This window comes from Cervus elaphus, chromosome 1 (assembly GCF_910594005.1).
Source record: "Cervus elaphus chromosome 1, mCerEla1.1, whole genome shotgun sequence".
NCBI classification, from domain to species: domain Eukaryota; kingdom Metazoa; phylum Chordata; class Mammalia; order Artiodactyla; family Cervidae; genus Cervus; species Cervus elaphus.
The window spans coordinates 68,450,350-68,471,674 of NC_057815.1; the positions used below are offsets into that span (position 1 = coordinate 68,450,350).

General features: G+C 54.0%; 1 protein-coding gene across 3 annotated transcripts in view; it reads right to left on the minus strand.

Moving 5' to 3' along the window:
* Nucleotides 1-21,030, minus strand: part of GDPD5 (glycerophosphodiester phosphodiesterase domain containing 5) — an 86,515-nt gene extending 65,485 nt beyond the window's left edge. For all 3 annotated transcript variants that reach the window (XM_043907451.1, XM_043907469.1, XM_043907441.1), the window contains exon 1: nt 20,207-21,030. The gene's annotated coding sequence lies outside the window, so the exon portion shown is untranslated. The remainder of the gene's footprint in view (nt 1-20,206) is intronic.
* Nucleotides 21,031-21,325: the final 295 nt, after the last annotated feature.

Sequence of the window (21,325 nt, forward strand, 5' to 3'; positions counted from 1 at the left end):
CAAATACACAAATACATTAAAATTTAAAAAAGAAGCTGCAGCCTCATGATTCTGCTCTAGGCAGCTTTTGCCCACTTCAAAGAGGAAGGGGTTTGGTTTCATTCCAACTCTACACACAGGGGCCAGTGCCTGCTATGTTTGTGACAGAATCACAATCCCACCTCTCAATCCAGTACTGGAGTGATACAACTGCCCTGAGAGATAGAGCCCTCCACGCCCAGGGCTCTCTCCAAGAACCCCGACTCTCACCTCTCCCCTAACTCAGGAATCCTTTGTCCCCAGAACAGACAAGGTGGGATGGTCCCTGGTCCCAATCCCAGCTCTGCCAAGTACTAGCTGGGCCTCAGTGTCCTCGTCTGCATTTCGGGGACACAGATACCTCCTCTGTGAGAGTCAGAGAGGGCAAGGACACAAAATGCTGCACCCAAGGTCTGGCATGCAGTAGGTGCTTAATAAATGGCCACCATCATTGGCTCTCTTTGCAGACAATGCCATTTTCATCGATCTGTTTGTTCCTCTCAGAGGCTGGTTTGTTTGTCTGAATTCTTCCCAGAAGAGATGCTCCCCAGCCTTCCTAGGGGAATGCTGAGTGATGCTCCCCAGCCAGCCGCAGGGAGGAGAAAGGAGGAGCAAAGAGCTTTGCCTGATGGAAAAAGTCAAATCATCACCACGTGGAAACAGAAGAGAAGTCCCAGGGAAGCCCGGTGGTTGCCCCAGCACCTTTCACCCACCCTCTCCCTCCCTCACCCAGGGGGGCTCACGGTGGCCTCAGATCCTGCTTCCTAAGCTCTCTGAGGCCTGGCTGGGAGGCCTGATATGATCAGGCTGCTACTTAAATCGCACAAAGCCTTCTATTCTTAGCTGAGCAGCGCCAAGCTCCCTCCCAGCTGCCTGTCAGTGCTACCAGCCCCTGGGGTATGGGCTGGGGTCAGTCATGACCACAAGGAGGTGGTGGGCAGCCTGGTGACCCGACTTAAGCCTGAGGCCTGCATGAGGGGGCCCTGACCCTGGATGACCAGGGGTCCACAGAGGGGTTGCCGGGGCTAGAGGGAGATCCGAATCAGAGGATCCCTGAGCTTACTTCTGAGTCCAGTCTGCTTCTCAAAGTCTTGATTTCAAAGAGCCAAGATTCTAGGGTTCCATGATTCAGTGCTTCCAAGAGTTGGGGACAGAAAGATTCTGTGGTTCTAAAAGACCAAGTTTCCAAGGTGCTGTTGAAGATCCGAGGCTGGGCTCTAGTGTACGCACTCCCCACCCTTCCCTTTAAGAGGCAGAGGATGGCTGGCTCCATCCGGATCCTGGAGTCCCGGGCACGAGCATCACATGCAGCCCAGTGGACTCAGCACTGGGATCGGCAGTACTCCCCGGCCCCACAGATCTGCTGGGGGCAAGAGTTCCTAGTGAACTTCCAAGGAGAAACTGGGAAAGGAGGCGGGGACGGGCCGGACGGGCCGGACGGGCCGAAGCTGCCCTGAGGCCACCATCACCAGACACTGCTGGGCAGGGCATCCACTATCAGCGTCTGCCCTGGGCCAGCAGGACCAGTGTACACCCGTCAGACAGGTCTGGAGAGGCTAGGTGACCTGTTCAAGGTCAAAGCTGGGACATGGAGGAGCCAGGGTGAGAACTCCAGGTCTGGCTGGCTTCAGAGATCATACCTTGACTCACACTGTTTCATTGTTAGCTCACAGCTTCCAGGGACCACCTTCCCCAACATCCTCTTTTAGATGCAAAACTGAGGCCCAGAGAGAGAAAGGTCAAGTGCTCAAGGGCACTGGGAACTGGTAACAAAGCCAGGCAGGACTGTTCCCACTGACTGTCCCCCATGCCCTGACCAGGTCCCTGCCACTGATCCTTCTCTAAATCCTCTTTCTACCCACCCGGAACCAGGCTTCAGGGGCAGAGCTCTGCCCTGCTCTCCGTTGCCAGCACAGCAACTGCTCCATCGGGTCATCTGAGGGATGAGCTGGGAATCAGGGGATGGGAATCAGGGTCATGGCCTCACGCTCAAAGCCGGCCAGCTAAGCATAAGGAGCGACAAGGTCTGGTGAGGGCTGACCCAGTGTTGGTCAGTTCACAGGGGCATTTGTCAGAAATACTCAGAGGCTAATTAACCAGCTGTCCCATTAAGGAAAGCAAACGAGGCTTCACTGAGCCAGCGTCACAGAGCCTGCTGGTCACCAGAACAGGGAACGAACACAGCCTTGGCTTCCCGAGCCACTGGCCTGCACCCACTATGTATCAGTAGTGCTTTTTGCTTTCTAATAGAGTGTTTTTTTTTTTTTTTTTGACTGCTCCAGGTCTTTGTCGCAACATGAAGGATCTTTAGCTGTGGCATGGAAACTCTTAGTTGAGGCATGTGGGATCTAGTTCCCTGACCAGTGCTCGAACCCAGGTTCCCTGCATTGGGAGAGCAGTCTTCGCCACTGGACCACCAGGGAAGTCCTAAGAGTTGTATAGGTAATTCCACAATGCTGAGAGTTAGGCGTCCTTTACCTTCCTTTTACAGGAACAAGGAGGTCAGGGACTCGCCCTAGGCCACTGGCAAGCAGGCAGAGTCAGGGCTGCCCCATCCCAGAGAGAATGCCCAGGTGACTCAGAGCCTCCCCTGCTGGGCTCATGAGTGGAGAATGAATCTAAGCTGCACCGATCATTTTATGGAGCTTAAGAGAAATTTCCTCTTTCCTGCTTAGAGAGAGATCACAGACCAAGTATCTAAAAAACCAATTGCTTTGTTCTGGGCTAGAACTAAATCTTTCTGCAAATCAGTGGCCTACTAAGTACCTGGCACCAGTAGGTGTCCCTCCTGCTGGGGCGTTTGATTTGACCTCACACCAACCTCAAAAGCTTTATAGCCTAGGCCGTGCCTCAGACTGGCCATGTCACAGATCCAAGGTTGCACAGTACGGGGTGGAGCTGGGACAAGAAGCCAGGTGTGTCCGGGCTTTTTAAGCCGGAGGGGTGGGAGAGAATAGACATTTATGTCCACTGGGCTCTCTTTTCAATAAACTCCTTAATGCTGCCCCCTCACTATATCCTTCTCCCTGCCTGCCCCCTCCCCTGCTCCCAACCCCATGCCAATGGAAGCAGAGGGAACATCTGTGATGCCTCTGGTGCCAGTCGGTCCCAGTTGTCCACCTCCAACCCCCATCCCTGGTGGGGCCAGAACACCATCTGGGAGCCACTCAGGAACAAGGGCATTGAGAGGAACCCTCAGAGCTCTTGAGGAGTGGAGGCTGGGTGCAGCCCAGCCCTATACTTCTGCACCCCCATCCTGGACAGGTGGCTTTGACCAAGCACTCCGTGTGACAGGCTGTAGGCCCCCCAAATGCGTGTCCCAGGCCCTGTTGAAATAAAGCAGCATCCACACCAGAGACCTGAGTTGCTCCCACTGACGCCTCCTGGGAAGCAGAGGGGAGGGAGGGTGACAGTCTTGTTCTGCCCTCAGGTACACAGGCCAGAGTCCCCCGGATAAGACAAGCCTGTTGGATCCAGCCTGTGAGCAGAACAGAAAAGTTGAGGAGGGAACGTTCCTGACACATGTCCCACCCTTTCCCAGGGGCCAGACTCAACACTCTGCAGGCCTCTGGGGTGCAGCTGGGAGGGGTAGTGTCTGGTCCCAGGACCTAGCACTGCTGTTAGAAGGCACACATACACAGGAGTGCAAACACACAGGCCTGGCCTGCCTGTGCAACATGTACATAATTCATGGGCTCTGATCGCTTTGGCCTGGATAAAGTATACCCTACAGCAGCCTGCACAGAGATTAGTGAGTAGCCACCCGGGAGCACTTCTGGGAAAGGGGTGAGTCCCCAGAGGGCTGGCGGATTGTGGGGGGTGAGGGTCAGTTTACTAAATTTTTTCACTAGTTTTATCTCATTGAATCTTCATAGAAGCCCAGTGTGGGAGTTACTATTGCTCCCATTTTACAGATGAGGAAACTGAGGCTCAGAAGTCAAGTAGCTTACCCATTTTCACACAGAAGGAAGAAGCAGAGCTTCCTATCCTGCACCAAGCTGCTTCATGCAGGCAATCCGCAACCCCTGTCTAGCTCAACTCCCCTCCGCCACCCAGTTTGGGGCCTTAGAAGAGCCATCAGTGAGGACCCCATGGCACTTCATCCTGAGCTCAGCAGACTGGATGTTGAAAGGAAGAGAGAATGAGGACTGAATTCCTCCAGCAGAGTCAGCCTGACCTCCAATGTCTGGCCCTTGCCCTGCCAGGGCTTCCCAGGAGACCTCAAAGCTGGGGGAGAAACAGTCTGGTCCTCCCCTGCACACATGCCAAGAATTCCCAAGAGCCCTTCAGAGCTGGAAGGGACATGCTAGGTGACCTTGAGCCCAACCATGAGCATGAGCAACTCAAGGTCCAGAGCAGGAAAGGACTTGCCCAAGATCCCATGATGGAAGAGTCCAGTCAGTCCACAAACCTGCCAGGCAGGCAGCAGCCAGGTGCTGGGGACACTGGGATGGGATGGCCTGGCCCTCAAGGTGCTCCCACTCAGCTGGTGTTTGGACCCTTGTGAACTGCCCAGCCAGCTTCTCCAGCCCCATCTCCAACGTCCCACATTTCCTCCTTCTGCTTCCATCACCCCAGGCTCTACACAGGGTCCAGAAAGTGTAACCTACCCTGTTGCCACCTCTGTACCTGTGCTCCAGTCTGTTGCTTTTCCAAGAATGCCCTTTCTGGCTGGCCAGAGCCTGTCTACCCCTCCAACCCCCAGGTGACCTCTGCTCTGCTCTTCTGTGCAGAGCCTAACCCCAGATTCCTGAGCCCAGCTCAGGCTGACGGAGCCCAGGGGATGTGCTCCCTCCTTCTTCTGAGCCTCCCCTCACTCCTGACAACAACAAGGAACTCCTTCTGTGTGAAAATGCATAAGCAACTTGACTTCTGAGCCTCAGTTTCCTCATCTGTAATATGGGAGCAATATTAACTCTGTCTAGGGTAAATGTTCCTGGAACAGTCTCCCTTACCCACCTCTGGACTGGGGACTACAGAGCCAATGAGCCCAGCAGTAACTGCATCACCCACCCACCTCCCACAAAGACCCCTAACAATAAAAAATAAAAACAAAACAAAAACACGTCTTTCTATTAGGGCTAGTATTTGTCTTTCTTTAAAAACCCTTAGTGGGCACGGGGAAATGAAATGAAAGGTTCTTAGTCAGACGCATCTTGGCATTTCCAAATGCTGGCTGTGTGCCTGGCACCCAGGAAACGTCTGAGAGGAGTGTTTGGTGGATGAAAGAATCAAAATATCTCCACCATTCACTTCCTCCTGTTGCCTGAGACTCCACCATTATTACCAATTCTTTCCTGGGGCTAAACGGTCCTCCCGCAGATCCTCTCTCAAAAGGCAAGCTGCCCAGTGCAGAAACAAGCTCTAGCTGAAGCCTTCTGTGCCAAATTGGAAAGTGAGGGTATACAGATCAGCTCTCCTCTGTGTCTTCTCCAGGCTATCAGCCCCCAGACCCTGCTCTGCGACAAAGCAGCCACATGTTCAGGCAAGCTTGGGAAAGGCTGGTGGCACCCGTGCCACAGGTTGGGGATCCCTCGTGCATATCAACACAGCAAAGGCCCTGAGAAGTCCTGTTCTGAGCTATGTGACCTTACATTTCCCAAATCTATGCGTCCTGGGACCCAGAGCCATCCCAGAGAATTAGCTCCGCAGAGCACAGTCCAGGTAGTGTGGACCAGATAGTGGGCCCAGGCCCACTGCAGGACTTGTAGGTATGTTAAAGGCAAGCCCACACTCCCTGCTGGCCGATCCAGAGGCAGACGATCCTGCTTTGTGACAGAAGCAGTAAATGAACGGGGCATCACAGGGCTTGCAAACGGAGCACAGGAGAGGGAAGAGGTAACAGGCCAGCCTGGAGACCTGAATTCCCACTGCAATTCTGTGCTCACTGCTGACCCCTGGGCAAGGGATCTCCTCCAGCTGAGCTGTTTCCACTCTCTGCAAAACAGAGAGAATGCTCTTCTGAGGGCTGCTGTGAAAATGCAGTGTGGTGCTGCAGGCAGAGGTGGATTATAAACCGTAAAGCCCTGTACCGGCATGTGCTGTGTACATCATGATACACCTGCGTGTGCTCCTGGGAGGGTGTGGTCATGTCTTGATTGATCACAAGCCACTGCAGAGGTCCTCAGTCAGGATGGATAGATGACAGATGCAAGACCCAGGGACAAAAATTGCTGGTTGAAGAGCTATGAATGAATGCATCAATGAAGCAATTCTAATAAGCTCAACTGTCCCATTTCTCAGTCCCCAACTGGTAGAAGCAGCAAATTAGGAAATACACACAGGGGCAAGAGGAGAGGAAAAAGAGGTGCTGGACCATTGGAGGCAGGTCTGTGGGCAGCAAATGAAGGGTCAGGGAGAGAAGAGTCAGGAACCCACAAAGGCGTTGTTGAACAAGTGAGCAGTCCCGGGTCAGGGCTGCAGGAAACCTGTGGGGGCTCAGCTGGTCTCGGCTCTCCAAGCAAAGCAGTCAGTGTTCACAGTGTTCACCATCCCAGGAAGTTAACCACGTGGACCTCGTGCAGGGAAAGGAAGCCATCACTCCTTTTCAAAAAGGTTTCCAACCCAAACTATTAGACGGCTGTTTTTAAAAGGAACAGGGAGCAGGAGGAAGCCTCAGGGACACAAGCCTTAGCGGCCTGAAAAAATAGGCTCGGATGGTAAAGAATCTGCCTGCAATGCAGAAGACCTGGGTTTGATCCCTGGGTCGGGAGGATCCCCTGGAGAAGGGAATAGCAACCCATTCCAGTATCTTTGCCTGGAAAATTTCATGGACAGAGGAGCTTGGCAGGCTACAGTCCATGGGATTGCAGAGAGTCAGACACTACTGAGTAACTAACACTTTACATTTTTATACCAACTCATCAATATATTCATGCACAGAACAAACATTTTTTCCTTTTTTTCTTTGACTGCATGGGGATCTTAGCTCCCTGGGGGTGGAACCCATCCCCTCAGCAGTGGAAGCACGGAGCTTTAACCACTGGGCTGCCAGGGAAGTCCCAACAAACATTTTGAAAGTGCCCATTGTGTGCCAGGTAAGTGCTGCTAGGCACTGGGGGGAAGGGATACCAGGCCTCATCGGACAGTGTCACACATTGAAGACCTTCATAGATTAATGAAGTGTTGGGTCACTTGAGGATAGTGAAGAAGGTGTTGGAGAAAAAAGCCACAGACAGGAATTCTGGAGGACCAAGCTAAATCACCATGTGACCTCAGGCAAGTGACCTTCCTTCTTTGAGGCTCCACATTACCATCCAAAAAGTGGGGCGGCTAAAAAAAAATCACTTAAAATACTACTCTGCACCAGGCACTGGACCAATGGTTACAGACCTTATCTAATGGGCACAGCCAGCAAGACAGCTGCTGCTATTTGTGGTGGGGAATGATTGTCCCTTTTACAGACGAGCAAACTGAGGCTCAACTGGTTACTCACATGCCTGAGGACAGAGAGTTGGTGGGAGCCAGGATTAAAATCCAGGTTTGCCTGACTCCAGAGCTCTCCCTCTCTGGCCCTCCCAAGCAAGTCCCATGCTGCTTCTCATAGATGGCAGCTAAGGTTTGGTGACATCATGAATAGCAAACTGCTTTATAAATGGTAAACTATCCTGTGCCCAAAGCCAAAGAGAAATCAGTCTTGATCCTCCAGGAAAACAAACACTGAAGTTCACAGGAGCATTGAAGACTAGCTGCAGCACAGAACTCCTGGGTTCCTGATCCCTCTACCTCCTTGACCAACTTCTTCCCAGAGAAAGGGCAGTCCCAGAAGCCCCGGGCAACCTCCCACAGCCCATGCAGCGCCCTCCCAAGCTGGAAATGGCCTCACACACGACAACTCCTATGGTCCTCCTCTGCTGAGGACCTAGATGTCCTGGCCTGGTGTGAGTGGGGGTAGGGGCTGGGCAGAAGCAAGAGCCCCGGGGCTCCTTGGCCCCACTGACAAGCCAGTCACCTCATCTCTCTGAACCTTGAGTTTCCCCACCCACAAAAGAGGGATTAAAGCAGAAAGACCTCACGTGGGAAAGGATCTGCTTCGAGGAGGGCCTCGACAAATATAACTGACCTTTTGTGGGATGAGTTTAACTGGGTGGGTAGGAGGAAATCCAGGCTTTCAAAATCCCTGTTTGAGGAGGCAGGTGCTGCCCCACCCAGCAGGCATCCCCCCATCCCCATTCCCTGTCTAACCTTAAATGCGTCCCTCCTGCTCTTGGAAGCCCCGACCTGAGAGGTGAGCTCAGATCCTACCACCACTGCCATTAGCAGGACCCCAATTTGCTGACTTCCCAGGGTGGTGGGAGCCCAGGTAAGTGAGAAAGAGAAAAGGGGGCTTCAGCTGAAATGTACTCATCTTTACTGGAGACATCTGGGCCCCTGGGCACAGACATCCTCACAGAACTACTGCAACCCAGAGGGGCTGCTAACTGGCTTCAGGCCACACAGCAAGTCAGGAGGAGTTAAGTGGATACTGGGACCCAGGTCTTTGAGACCTAGCCCAGAGAGCTCTCCACTACCCCTGGGTCCCCGTTTTGGAGCATGGATAAAACCCAGAAAGGAAGAACAGTGAAAACAGTCAAGATGAGACACCTACCCCCAAATCATGCTGGTCAGAAGGCGCTGGCCATTGACAACTGGGCTCCCAAGACAGAGGTTGAAAACGAGCACCCAGTTGCTCTGCTGTTCCCTGTCTTACTCACTGCAGGTACTGACAGGCACATTTCTGTCCAGAATGAGCCTAGCCTGCTTCTGCAGAGTCTTCAACAAGAGGAAGGAGATTCCAATTGCAGCATAATGGACTTAAGTTAGACACAAGAAAGAACTTCCTGCGGCAGCATTAGAAACGGACAGTGCAGGTAGAAAGGAAACAGGATGAAAGTGGTTGTGGAGTCTCTTCTAAAATACAAGATACTTGGACTTCCCTGGTGGTCCAGTGGTTAGAGTCTGCCTTACAATGCAGGGGACGCAGGTTGGATGCCCAGTCAGGGAACTAAGATCCACAAGACCTGGAGCAACTAACCCCAAGTGCCACATCTAGAGAGAGTCCGTGAGTCGCAATGAAAGATCCGCATGATGCAAGGAAGATCCTGAGCAGCCAAATAAATACGTATTTTTAAAAAATACAAAATGCTATCTCATCCATCAGGGCTTCCCAGGTGGCGATATGGTAAAGAACCCGCCCACCCATACAGGACATGAGGGACATGGATTCAATCCCTGGGTCGGGAAGATCCCCTGGAGGAGGGCATAGCAACCCACTCTAGTATTCTTGCCTGGAGAAGCCCATGGACAGAAGGGCCTGGCAGGATACAGTCCAGGGGATCACAAAGATTTGGACAGGACTGAAGTGACTTAACATGCATGCATGCATCTTATCCATGAATTCATTTTAGCTTCAAAAGAGACCTGGAAGGTAAGTGTGGCTACCCTTTTATTCTGTTTACCCTTATTTTCTAGGTGGGGAACTGAGGCTCAGAAAGTATAAGTAACTTACCCAACGTCTTCAAAGCTCTAAAGAGGCAGAGCTGGGCTGCAAAGCCAGGACTGACTCGGCAGCGGGTTGAGGTCAAGGCACAACCACACCCACCCCTGGCATCTCGCTGCTCCTCCTCAGTCTCAGGCTCTGTCGGAGATTTCCATCCAGGAGAAGAGGGAGTGCTCAGTGGCCAGCTATTCAGGAGAGGGCTCTGCATTCTAGGACTGCCCTGCTGTCCCCATGACGCCACGCCCCAAGGGCCTCCAGACACTTTCCACACAATATGGCCTGATATATCTTCTGTCTGACTATGCACCTAAGCTCATCTGAGGCCAGCCTGTCCATAGCCTTTGCCCAACTCCTGAGATAAGACTGTCCCTGGTAAGACCACCCTGGAATCTACCTGTAGCCTGATCTAGGGGAAAGAGGCATGGGCCAGGGGGAGCCCCGAGGTCCCTGCCTCCTCTGCAGCAACAAGTGAAGGGGAGGCCTGGCTCCTCCAGTTGCGCTCAGCAATCTCCGAGTCACTGCCAGGCCCTGGGAAGGCTTAGCCCTGTTCCCCTGCTGGGGAAACAGAGGGTCAGAGAAGCCAGGCCACTTGCCCACAGTCAAAGAATAAGAAATAATTCAATAAGAAGCTGAGCCAGGATTCAAAGCCACGTCTGTCTGATTCCAGACGCCATGTGTGTCGCCAGAGCATCATTCCACCCTGGAGCATCATTCTACCCCGAAGCGTCTGCCTCGTGCTCTGCTTGCTGCAGCCCCTAGGGCCATGCCTCCATGCCTTACGCTTCTTCTTCCTAGAACACCCTTCCCACCCAATTCAGACCAGTAGAGTTCCTAGCCTGTCTTTTAAGATTCATTTCAAATGCCTCCTTCTCCATGAAGCCCCCAGTTTCTCTCATTCTCTTCCGAGCTCCTGTGTTTTTGCTTGTATCCTGCTCAGAGCTGCCTGACCTGCCCCATGAGGAAGAGACTTGACCCATACCCTAACCGTTCCCTGCCACCCCCGCCTTGGGGCTTCTCCAGGGCGGCGACACCCAAGTCTTCTTCCTCCCAGCTCTTCATGCAGACTTGGTGGTAGAACTTGGGGACATCTCAAACAACTACTTTTTTTTTTTCCTGACAAATAAGCCATTTATTCCCAAGCAGAAAAAAACAAATATCCATTTTGATTTTCAAAACACCCTGAACATCCTCTTAGAGCATTTATCACATTAAAATCAGTTATTTGATTACAGTCATCCCTTGGTATCTGCGGGGGACTGGCAACTGCTCTCGGACACTGAGCCTTAATAGATTGAGAGGCCACTTCTCACAGAACGTGATTTGCGGGGGAGGACGTGGGGAGGGGGGAGGTATCTGACAGGTAAGTGTCCACAACGGGGTCAGGCTGTGGGGAACGGTCACAGCCCTTGTCACCGGGGCAGAGTCTAGACTGAGGGCGGTGACGGTCCCCATCCTCTAATTAAAGGTACGGCCACATCATGAGTTCTGGGCTCCCACTGTCTTATTTGTGATAATGGTAAAGACCGTCATTTACTGGGCACTTCCTGCTTACGAGGCACCGTCCCAAGCACTTTCCATTCATTCACTCATCAATCCTCACAACAACCCTCTGAGGTACTCTCTGCTATTCCCAGTTCAAAGACGAGGAAACCCAGGCACAGGGAGATGAAGGGACGCAGTGGTTAGTCCCCCAGCCATATTAACGCCGATCAGGATTTCAGGAGAAAGTCCGGTTTTACAGCCTGTGTTCTAACCACTATTCCATGCTTCCTGACCAGAAGGGACAGAGACACAGGCTGGAAACTCACAGCCAGATCCTCTGAGGCCCAGTGGCTGTGGAGCTGGGCCAAGTGGTGGGCATGGCGGCCAGGGGCCTGAGCACCAGTCTCAAATGGGTGCTCAGGTGAGGCAGAAATAGAAAGATGGGTGCCCCTAGCACTCCTCTCGGAGAGGATTGTGAAAGATGGGATGCTCTGGGGTGGGCGCTGAGATCCCCTTTGTAAGGGATAAGCTCAGGTACCAAAGATGAGCCTTCAACTGCATCCCTTGGAGGGTGAGTCCAGAGCACCTCACAGGTTTTGCCTGAAAGCCTTGCGTTTGTTGTTTGCCTCTCTGGACCCAGCCCACTTTGCGTCGGGGCCCCTGGAGGCTGAGGTGTTGAGTTATGTGCCGTTGGTTTCTGGGAGGTTCACCCAGTGGGAAACCCCAATGGGAGACTGGAGGAAGGAAAGGAGTGGAAGTTTTTTTCCACCACTGGGGCTCCTGGGTTACCTGGTCCCTCTCCTGCAGGCCAGAGCCTCTGTCCTTATAGCTGACCGCTGCCTCCTGGGGCACCTGCAGCCCTGGGCAGGAATCGGCCCCCTGCAGCTGTGCTCCTTTTGCTGGTTCGCCACAACCTGCTGTCTGAGCGGCTCACTCTGGGCTCACACACCCTCCCTTGCTGGGCCAGAGCAGAGGAGACCAGGTACTGTTGCCAGTGACCCCTTTTGGCAGTCTTTCTTTCCCCCTCAGAGTCCACTCTAAATGTGCATGGAACAAATGATAACATGATAGGGGTTTGCAGGGGGGCACGTTACTAAGTGTGCAGACCTCTGCTCTCTCAGCCTGGGCCAGCACTCAGAGGAGGTTGGGAGCAGGGAGCAGGGAGCAGGACTAGGCCATGAAGGCAGGAGGCAGAGTTCAGTGAGGACAGCCATGGCCAGTGTGAGGACTCATGACACGGCAGGCACTGTGTACTATACACCAAGCACTTCATTCACTTCTCAGAACCTCCCCAAGGAGGGTGCACTTCCTATTTGCGCATTTTACAGAAGAGAATACCAGTGCTCAAAAAAGCAAAGCTGAAATGACTCTCCCAGGGTTGTATTTCCAGTAAGTGACAAAGCCAAGGCTCAAATTCGACTTTCTCTGCTTCTGAAACCCATCCCAGTAACTACCCTGAAATAATTTTTTTGGATTGGCTTTCAACAGAGGCAGCTGACTTAAATGGGGTCAATTATTGGTGAGGGCCACACAGAGGCCTCCAATGTCTCCCCGGTACCCTCCCCGAGATGAAGAAAAAAAAAAAAAAAGAAAACCTCTGGCATTCTTTAGTTCTCCCAGGTGGGATGCGGGCCCCAAGCAGGCGGTGCAACTGGGTGTCCGGGTTGGAAAAACAAGCAGATTCAGACAAGGCTTCATTGTTAAGGAGAGCTTGACTCTTGGGCCATTAAAACAAAACCAAGCAAGACAAAATGCTTGCTGCCTTGTCTTATCTCTTAGAGAGAAGGGGGATGGGAAGGGCCCCAAGACTGGGTGCTGATCCCTCCCCACGCCAGCCTCCTTCTCAGAGACCCAGCTTCAGGTGGCTGGGTCAGTAGAAAGAGCAATGCAGTGGGAGTCCAGGGTCTGAGTCCAGCAGGCTCTGCCACTGTGACCCTCCACTGCACACTGCTGGCACGTCCAGTGCTGCACTGGTGCTTTCTGCACATGGCCTCATTTGGTCTCTACGGCCCTTTCAGAGAGAGATGTTATTTCTGTTTTCAGATGAGGACACTGAGGCTCAGAGAAGACACTCAAGCAGGGATCAGAAGGGTGTTGGAATCTAGGTTTATCAGATTGCAAAGTCTTTCCAGTCCGTGTTTCTCCAGGGAGGGCAATACCCTGGAAGCAATGAGCTCCTTGTCTGGGGTATGTACGGATATCATCTGGGGATGCGGTAGGAGGCGTGCCGCAGAGGGCGGCCAGGTGGTTCTCAATCTTGGTTGAGCTTTGACATCACCTGGGGAGCTTTAAAAGCTATTGATGTGTAGGTCTTGCCCCAGATTGTGGAGTGGGGACCAGGCAGGACTTCTAAAAGTTTCTGCAGTGATTCTAATGTGTTGCAGCAAATTTGAGAGCCATGGGCCCAGATGCTCACTATAACCTCTTCCACCCCACACTTTATAAAGGAAACAAAGGCTTTGTTATTCTGACCTCATTTCACAAGAGAGGCAAAAACTAGGCAAAACATAAGGGCCAAGGTTGTGTCCTCAGGGTCCACCATCAGCTGTGAGTGCAGGCAGTGTGAGGGGACCCTGACTTTAGGGTGCCTCTGGGGTGAACTTTTTAAAAGATACTTGAGGGGTCCTGGCTCCTTTGTCGATGGAAGGAAAGTTTCTCTTTGAGCCTCCTGGGTGGGACGGTGAGGCAAATTCTTCATGGCCTTTTTTTCTTTTACATAGAGTTCACTCATTCAAAAGCTAAACAGCTGTAGGATTAATGCTGGAAGACCACCTCTGCTTTTGGGTGTGCTTTGGGAGCAAGAAGATAAAAGAACTCCAAGCAAGTCCTGTTTATTCTTTTCTGTTGGAGATTTGGTCCCAGGCCTGGGAAGAGCTGAGGCTCTCAGACTTCGGCTCACACTTCCTCCCACCTGCCTCCTTGGTGCCCTCCAGCAGGATGTCACAGATGGTGAGACGGTGTGGGGCAGGGGGAAGATGGAGGCCTGTGGAGTCCAGCAGACTCAGGGTCTGCCCAGGCAGGGACTCCTTCTGGACAGGAACCACTCCTCTCTGAGCCTGTTCCTACTGTTGCCTGCCAAGTGATACCAGGGTGCGTGTGTGTGCATGCGTGTTAAGTGATACTTTTCAATGCAGTTCTAGGAGCACCACCTCCAGGAAGCCCTTCCGGACTCCACCTCTGCCCTGCACTGAACAAACCCAGCCCCTGGCCTTCTCCGCCACGTTGTGTGTTGTCACTGCTTCTGTGTGCTCCCCTCCTGAGGAGGCCGCGTGTTCATTCATTGTCCAGGGCAGCTGCCCTGTGCCTGGGACTCATTCCACATGTCCATTCTGAGCACCTATTCTTTCAGACTCCGGTAGGTACTCAAAATACAGGAAACAAAAGCACATATGCACTGAGTGCTTATTATGTGCCAGGCATTTTTCTGAGTGTTTTACATGAATAATGCATTTAATCCTCACCACAACTATAATTGTCCCCATTTTATAGATGGAGAAATTGAGACCCAGAGAGGTTAAATCACTTGCCCAAGTCACATGGCTAGAAAGTGTGCACTTGGGCTGTGATCTGAGCATTGCCCTCTACCACCATCCACAAATGTCCATGGGATCGGCCCCTGCCTTGGGAGCTCAGTCTTCACAATTTGGAGGTTTTGTATCTGTGTTTACTTGTTGAATGTCTGTTCCCTCCATGAACCAAAATCTCCAGTCATGTTATGTTTCGTAATATGTAATCATGTGTGAGTGCAGAAGGAGAGGGAGACCAAATGAACACTGCTTCCCTTAAAGGAAGGATTCATTCTGCTCAGCATCTGCTACCTGGACCCAGACGGCTCCTCCCAACTGGGTCATTCCTGCTGTGAAGGTCTGGGAAGGACCAGGTCTCTGCACATCCCTCCTGGTCCTGACCTCTGCCTAGAACTTGGCCTACCTACTGGGAGGGTGGTGGGAATGGCAGTTCTCTAAATCCAATCTGCCTGAGTCCTCCCCAGGTGGCAAAACACCCTCCTGGGTGAAGCCCTTCCTGCAGTTTGGCACACCCTCCCTCCCAGCCTCAGTGGCAGGGCTCTTCCATCAGCTTCTTACTGAGTCACTTGATCACGAAGCAACTGAGGGGACGGGCAAGGGGACTCATGCTGACGGAGTCTGTGTGTCAGGCCTGGTACGTGCCTCCCATCGTCTCATTTAACCCCTGCAACACTGTGATTACTGGTGCTATTTTATACAGAGAAGGAAACAGAGGTACAAAAATTGAGTAACTTGCCTAAGGGGCAGCTTGCACTGTCTCTCCTGGGGCGGGGTAGGGGTACCCACTCTGTGCCAGGCACTCTGGGAGCAGGGGGAGAATTGGGTGGCAGAGAATCTGCTTCTGACTGGCTGGCAAGGGAAGCAGACCTACAGAAACCCAATCCACAGACCACAGCAGGCAAGTAAGGGCTGTGGATCTGTAGGGGAGGAGTCCTGGAAGCTTCTAGAAGGAGACATCTTCAGGCCTGGCTCACTTCCTCACTGCTCCACTCCCACGACCACCACAGGAAGAAGGGCAAGCCTTGGCCGACAAAGTTCTAGTGCCTCGTGGGTCCCGCCCTGGAGGCTGCAAAAAGAGGAGAGGCAGCTGCTCAGCCAGCTGCCCCGCCGGTGACCCCACTGTGAGCAGGCCTGCCTGCCTCCAGCCCTGCCAACCTGGCCTGGCCCAGCCGGCTCCCAATCACAGGGTCGTCTCTGCCCAGTTAATGACCATGCTCCAGCAGCCCAGGCCGCCTCCCTCCTTCGGGGGGAGGAGGCAGCGGCTAACTACAGAGCCTGCTGGTCCAGACAGCGGCCGGGCCAAAAATCACAGCCGCCCATCACACCACATCCTCTGGCTCTGACGCTGTGGTCTCCTCCCCTACCTTCCAGGGTCACAGAGGACACTGCAGAAGGCTGGAGCTCTGGAAGCTCGGATACCCCACTCCCCTCCCCATAGACGCAGGGAAACTGGACCACAGATGGGTCTGATTCACCCCAAGTCATACAGCCAGCCAGTGCGGGGTCCAGGGCCCCCTGTTTAGCCCAGCACTGCCCTTCCCTAGCCCTGGGAAGAAGGACCCTTTCCAGGTTTTTTACACGTGCAGTTTGCTCTCGAGGTACTTGGGTGGAGTTGTAGAGGCAGGACATCTAAGAGCTGCTGTGCTGTCTGTTCAGTCGCAGATAACAGCGCACTCCTGACTTCTCCCACCATCTAGCTGTGTGACCTTGGGCAAGACAAGGAGCCTTTCTGAGCCCTAGTTTCTGGGGCATAACAGAAGCTTCCTCCTGGAGTTGTGAATGAGAGGGTCTGTAAAACAGCACCGTGTCTAGCTCAGAACAAGTACTCAAGAGCATTAGCATTAGCTCATATCACCATCACAGTAGTAGTAAATGAGTATGTGGATGCATATTACCAACTGTAAAGTGGGATGCAATGGTAGGAATTGTTTATACTATTACTATGAAGTGTGAAAGATTTAGAGGCAGTGTGACCAGAGGTTTGGGTAATCCAGGAGTGTTTTTTGGTGGGAGGTCGGGGGTGGGTGGGATTTATGTTCCGAATTGGGCCTTGACTGATGGGGAAGTGGGCAGAGCAGAGGATGGTATGGATGATGGGAAAGAAAAGTGAAAAGTGTTAGTCACTCAGTGTCTGACTCTCTGCGACCCCATGGTCTGGCCATGGACTTCTCCGGGCAAGAATACTGGAGTGGGTTGCCATTCCCTTCTCCAGGGGATCTTCCTGACTCAAGGATCAAATCTGGGTCTCCTGCATTGCAGGCAGATTCTTTACCATTTGAGCTATCAGGGAAGCCCATGGACGATGGGAGGAACCCCATAAACAAAGGGGCCACACATGACGTGTTTAGGAAACAGTGGTGAGCAATGACCAGGGGTCCATGCAGTGGCTTTGGTGGGCAAGACCTTGAATGCACAAAGAGGTCTGGTCTCCATCTTACTGGTAAGGAGGAGTCACAGAGGGTTCTCAATGGGGCCCTGTGATGCTTTCTGCAGTGTGAATTCTGTCTGGCATTCAAGGCCCTCCACCATCTGGCCACCCACCTCTCTTATCCACGCCCCTCTCTGACCCCACAGATTCCTCACCACTCTAAGTTCTCCCCACCTCCCTGCTTATTACACCAGCTCATCTTTCCCACCTTTAGACCACCTTGTGGTCACGTTCACAGCGAGGCACTCTTTCATTAAGTACCTATCGTGCCATCTTTACGTATGTGACCTCACGGCTACCTGTAGCTAATCTCATTTCACAGAGGAGGGAGCAGAGGCCTGGCTGGGCAGGTGTCTTCCTCACAGTCACACAGTAAGTAAGTGGCGCAGCCAGAATTCAACCTTGAACTGATGTCAGGACCCCTATTTCTACAGAAAGTTGCCTGTAGCCCCTGTCTAGACACCTTTCTCCTTGATAAAGCCTTCCGGGTTACTCTGGTCCCCAAGAGCCTCTCCCTGACACCCCTTCTGACCCATTTGGAATCAGGGGCCCAACAGCTTGATCTGTGTTTGTCTAGCTTGGTTACCATTGTTTCCTGCAGGCCCACCTTGCCCCCTTTAAGAGAGCTGGGGTTGATAACAGGTCACTTTCTTCCTGTCGCCCCTTTCTGCCATATCTAAGACTTGATCTAGCACTGCCAGGAACAACCTGCCTCCTCTGGTGGGGTTCAGAAACCCAGCTGAACACAGAGCAATCAATTTCTCCAAGCTTCCTCCCAGCAAGGGCAGCCATAAATTATTTACTGCACCTTTGTGGCCAGGGAGGCCAGACAATGGGCCAGAGGGAATGAACACCCACTCCCCCCAACCCTGAAGGGAGCCAGCAGCCCTGGGGTGAGGGGTCAGAACCCAGAGCCCCCTTGCCAGGGCCCCCAAGCAGATTCGAAAGGGTTATAGGATGAGGGCGGTGGCCCAGGGGTGCCTGACCCTTACAGCTAAGCAAATCCCGTCCGTGAACCTGCAACAGTAGTCTCCATTCCTAGCCAAGGCAAGTCTGAGAATTTCTCTGGCTTTCCTGATCAAAAATTCAAGCTTCCTTTTCTTAAAGGGAAGGAAATAGCTATCTGGCCACATGCTGTATATTTATATCTCATTTAAACCTCACAACAACCTTGTAAAAGAGGAGTTCTAATTCACAGAGAAGCAGCTGGGGCTCAGAGGAGTGAAGTGACTTGCCCAACACCACATGGCCAGTGGGAGGAATCAGAGCAGATTTCTGCTGCCTGGTGTGACTCACTGCTGTCTGCCCGTGCGCTCAGCCCGCCCCATTGAGTGCTAGTCGCCACAATAATGTCTCCATCCAGACACCTTCCAGGGCACCCGGCACACAGTCAGGGCTCAGTTCCTGAAGCAAACTCAAAGACTCGGTGCAGATGGTTTCACCTTTCTGAGACTCAGTGTCCCACACAAGGTAGCCATTAGTAACAAGCCCTGTCTTGGCAAACACCACTCTTTAGCACTTGACAGTGGGCTGGATGTGATGGCCCGATTCTCTGAGCAGGTAACATATCACCTGCCTTGACTCCATTTTACAGGTGAGGCGTGGAGCCATGGATGCATCCAAGAGGCCCCTGGGGGGCACCCCAGCCTCTCCTGCCTCACTGTGTTCCAGGTCCTTTCTACTCCACCATGAAATGAGATCACAGGTGTGAGATTATCTCATCAAAGGGGAGCTTTGTTTAGATGCAGGATTATTATGAGCATTTGAACCCCCAGGGAAGGTGGGGGCTGGGAATCCCAAGCCCCTCAGTCACTTTCTCTTCCAGTTCCCCCTAACACTCACCCCCAGAGACTGAGAGCTTCCAGTCTTCAGTTGACCACTCCACCCTCCCCTACCTCCCAGGGGCTTTCCAAGGTGGTTTCCCCTTGACTCCAGGAAGCTGGGCACAGCAGGGGTTAACTAGTCCCGGCCAAGGCCACCAGGGCTCCTATTGAGGCCACGTTCCCTCCCCACCAAGAACAAGAGCCCACAGAGCCCACGCCCAGCACTCTTTCACAACATCCCTCTCTGTGCACAGGAGGCAACAGGACCCCTGCCCGAGAATCGGCCCCTGGGACTGTGCCCCTCGCCCAAGCAGCCCCAACCCTGGGAACCTGTGCAAACCCTTGCCCTCCGGGACCAGAGGTGTCTTGCAGGTTTCCGTGCCCAGGAGAGGCTGAGGTCAGACTTGAGGTCTGGGCCAGAGGCTGTGGGGCTGCTGGTCTGTCTCAGGCCCCAGCACCAACCACATGGATTCTCACAACAGCCTCACATGTGGTCACTGAGACCTTACATCAGGGGTGGGAAAACCCCAGCCACCCATCCAGAAGACGCTAACCAGGGAAGTGGAGTGGATACCTTGAAGGATGTCTGGGAAGGTTTTTCTCAAGTGTACTTCTGGCTCAACCTGTCACTTGCTTTAGGACCTCAACAATTGTCCCCAGGCCTCAGTGTCCCCCTTACCAATGTTAAGCATGTGAGCCGGGTGAGTGCTGAGGACCTCATCTCCTTCAGCTCTGATAGGCTTTGACTTGGGGACCTCTATGGTGTGTTCTCGTAGGAGATAAGCAGTGTCTCAGGACCTCCTAGCCTCTTAGAGATACTGGATCCTGGCACACAGGGGACGGGGCAGCTGTCAGGGAGGTAAGCTGTGGAACTGGTAAGCTTCCCACTTCTGCTCTCAACTCTGGGTCACCTTTCCTGGGATGTGACATGACAACGGGGTGGGAGGGAAAGAGGCCAGGAGAGACCACCTCCCAGCCTCAGGATCAGCTCTCCGAAGCCTCGGTGGCCCCACCTCGACCCCTCCCCCCCACCTCCTGCCTGGCAGCTATGCACTTCCTTTCTTTTCCTCTCCATTCTCTGCTCTTCTCCCTCTCCAGCCTAACACTCCTCCCCAGTCTCAGCACCAGAGTAAAAAGAACAGGGTCAGTCAACCCTGATGAACCTCAGTTTCCCCATCTGTAAGCGCTCTTAACAGCACACAATACCTTTCATCACACGCAGTGGGAATGAGCCGTTTGAGGGATCCTTTGCGCAAGGGTGGGGCGCGGACCCGCACACAATGGGCGCTCAATAAGTGCCCGTTTTCTCCCCTTTTCTCCTCCCTTTCCCGCGCCCCGCTCCTAGCCAGTTCCAGCTGCAGCTAATGCCCCGTGCACACCCGCAGGTGGCCCCGGAGCTGCCAGGATGGGGTCGGAGGCCGCCTCTGCTCGGCATCCGGGGCTCTCTCACCTGCAGCTCTCGGCTCTCTCTTGTGTTCTCTTCGGGGCAAGCGTTCAGCCCCTCGTCTAGGCGGCAGGAAGGTGGCAGCTTCGGCTCGCAGCACCAGCCCAGTCTGGCTCCGTCTGACTGTCCAGCCCGCCTGGGACCACTCACGGGGCTCTGAACCAGGCCGGGGCTTCCTGGACTTTCGCAAGGATCCTAAGTCCGAAGTACCGTATCAGAGGCGGCAGAAGGTCCGGGTTTCGGGGAACCAAAGTCTGGAGGCGTCCGGACTCCTTTGCACTCAATCAGGGGGCTGGGGTGCACCCCGCCTTAACCCTGGCCGGAGGGCTGGGGGCTCCGACACACGCTACAGAAAGGCTGCGAGCGAGCCCGTAACCCTGGAGCCGTACGGTGGGCCAGGAGCGTCCCGTCCCGGTGCACTGGATCTGGGTCGGGAGCTCGGGGCGTCCGGGCCACACGCCCCGGACCGCGGAGCAGGGAGCGTCCCGCCGGAACCCGGGTCTGGGGCAGGAGGGGCAGGGCAGGGCGCCGGCGAGGAGCGAGGAGCCGCGGCGGCCGGAGCCGGCGGGGAAGTCTTTCTAGGTCCGGACTCCGCTGGCTCTGCAATATAGGGCGGTCCACGGCGCGGCAGCTGACTCCAGAGCTCCGGGCCGCGGCTGTACTTCCTCCTCTTCCCTCGGCTCGCTCGCCGCTCGCTCAGTCCCGCGCCGCAGCCGCTGCCACCGCCGCTGTCATCCCAGCCGCCCACCCCCGCTGGAGCTGCAGTCCTAGCCGGAGCCGAGCAGAGCCGAGGTAGCGCGGCTCAGTGCCTGAGCGCCGGCCAGCACGGCCCCTCCCGAGTAGGGGCGGGGTCAGTACGAGGCCCCGCCCACCGGGGGGGCTACAAGCAAGGGGCGGGGCGAGCTCCAGATCCCGCCCCTACACCTACACATCTCGGGTCCCGCGCCGCAGGACAGCGGAGCCAATCCGAGAGTGGGAAAAGGGCGGAACTCAGCAGAACGTGGACTCTACCTCGGAGAGGGAGGGGCCGAAGTGGAGAGGTGCGGCAGCAGACTGGACTAGGGAGGGCATGGTGGGATTTTAAAGAGTTGAACTGGGGGAGAGGGTAACCTGGAGACCCAGATG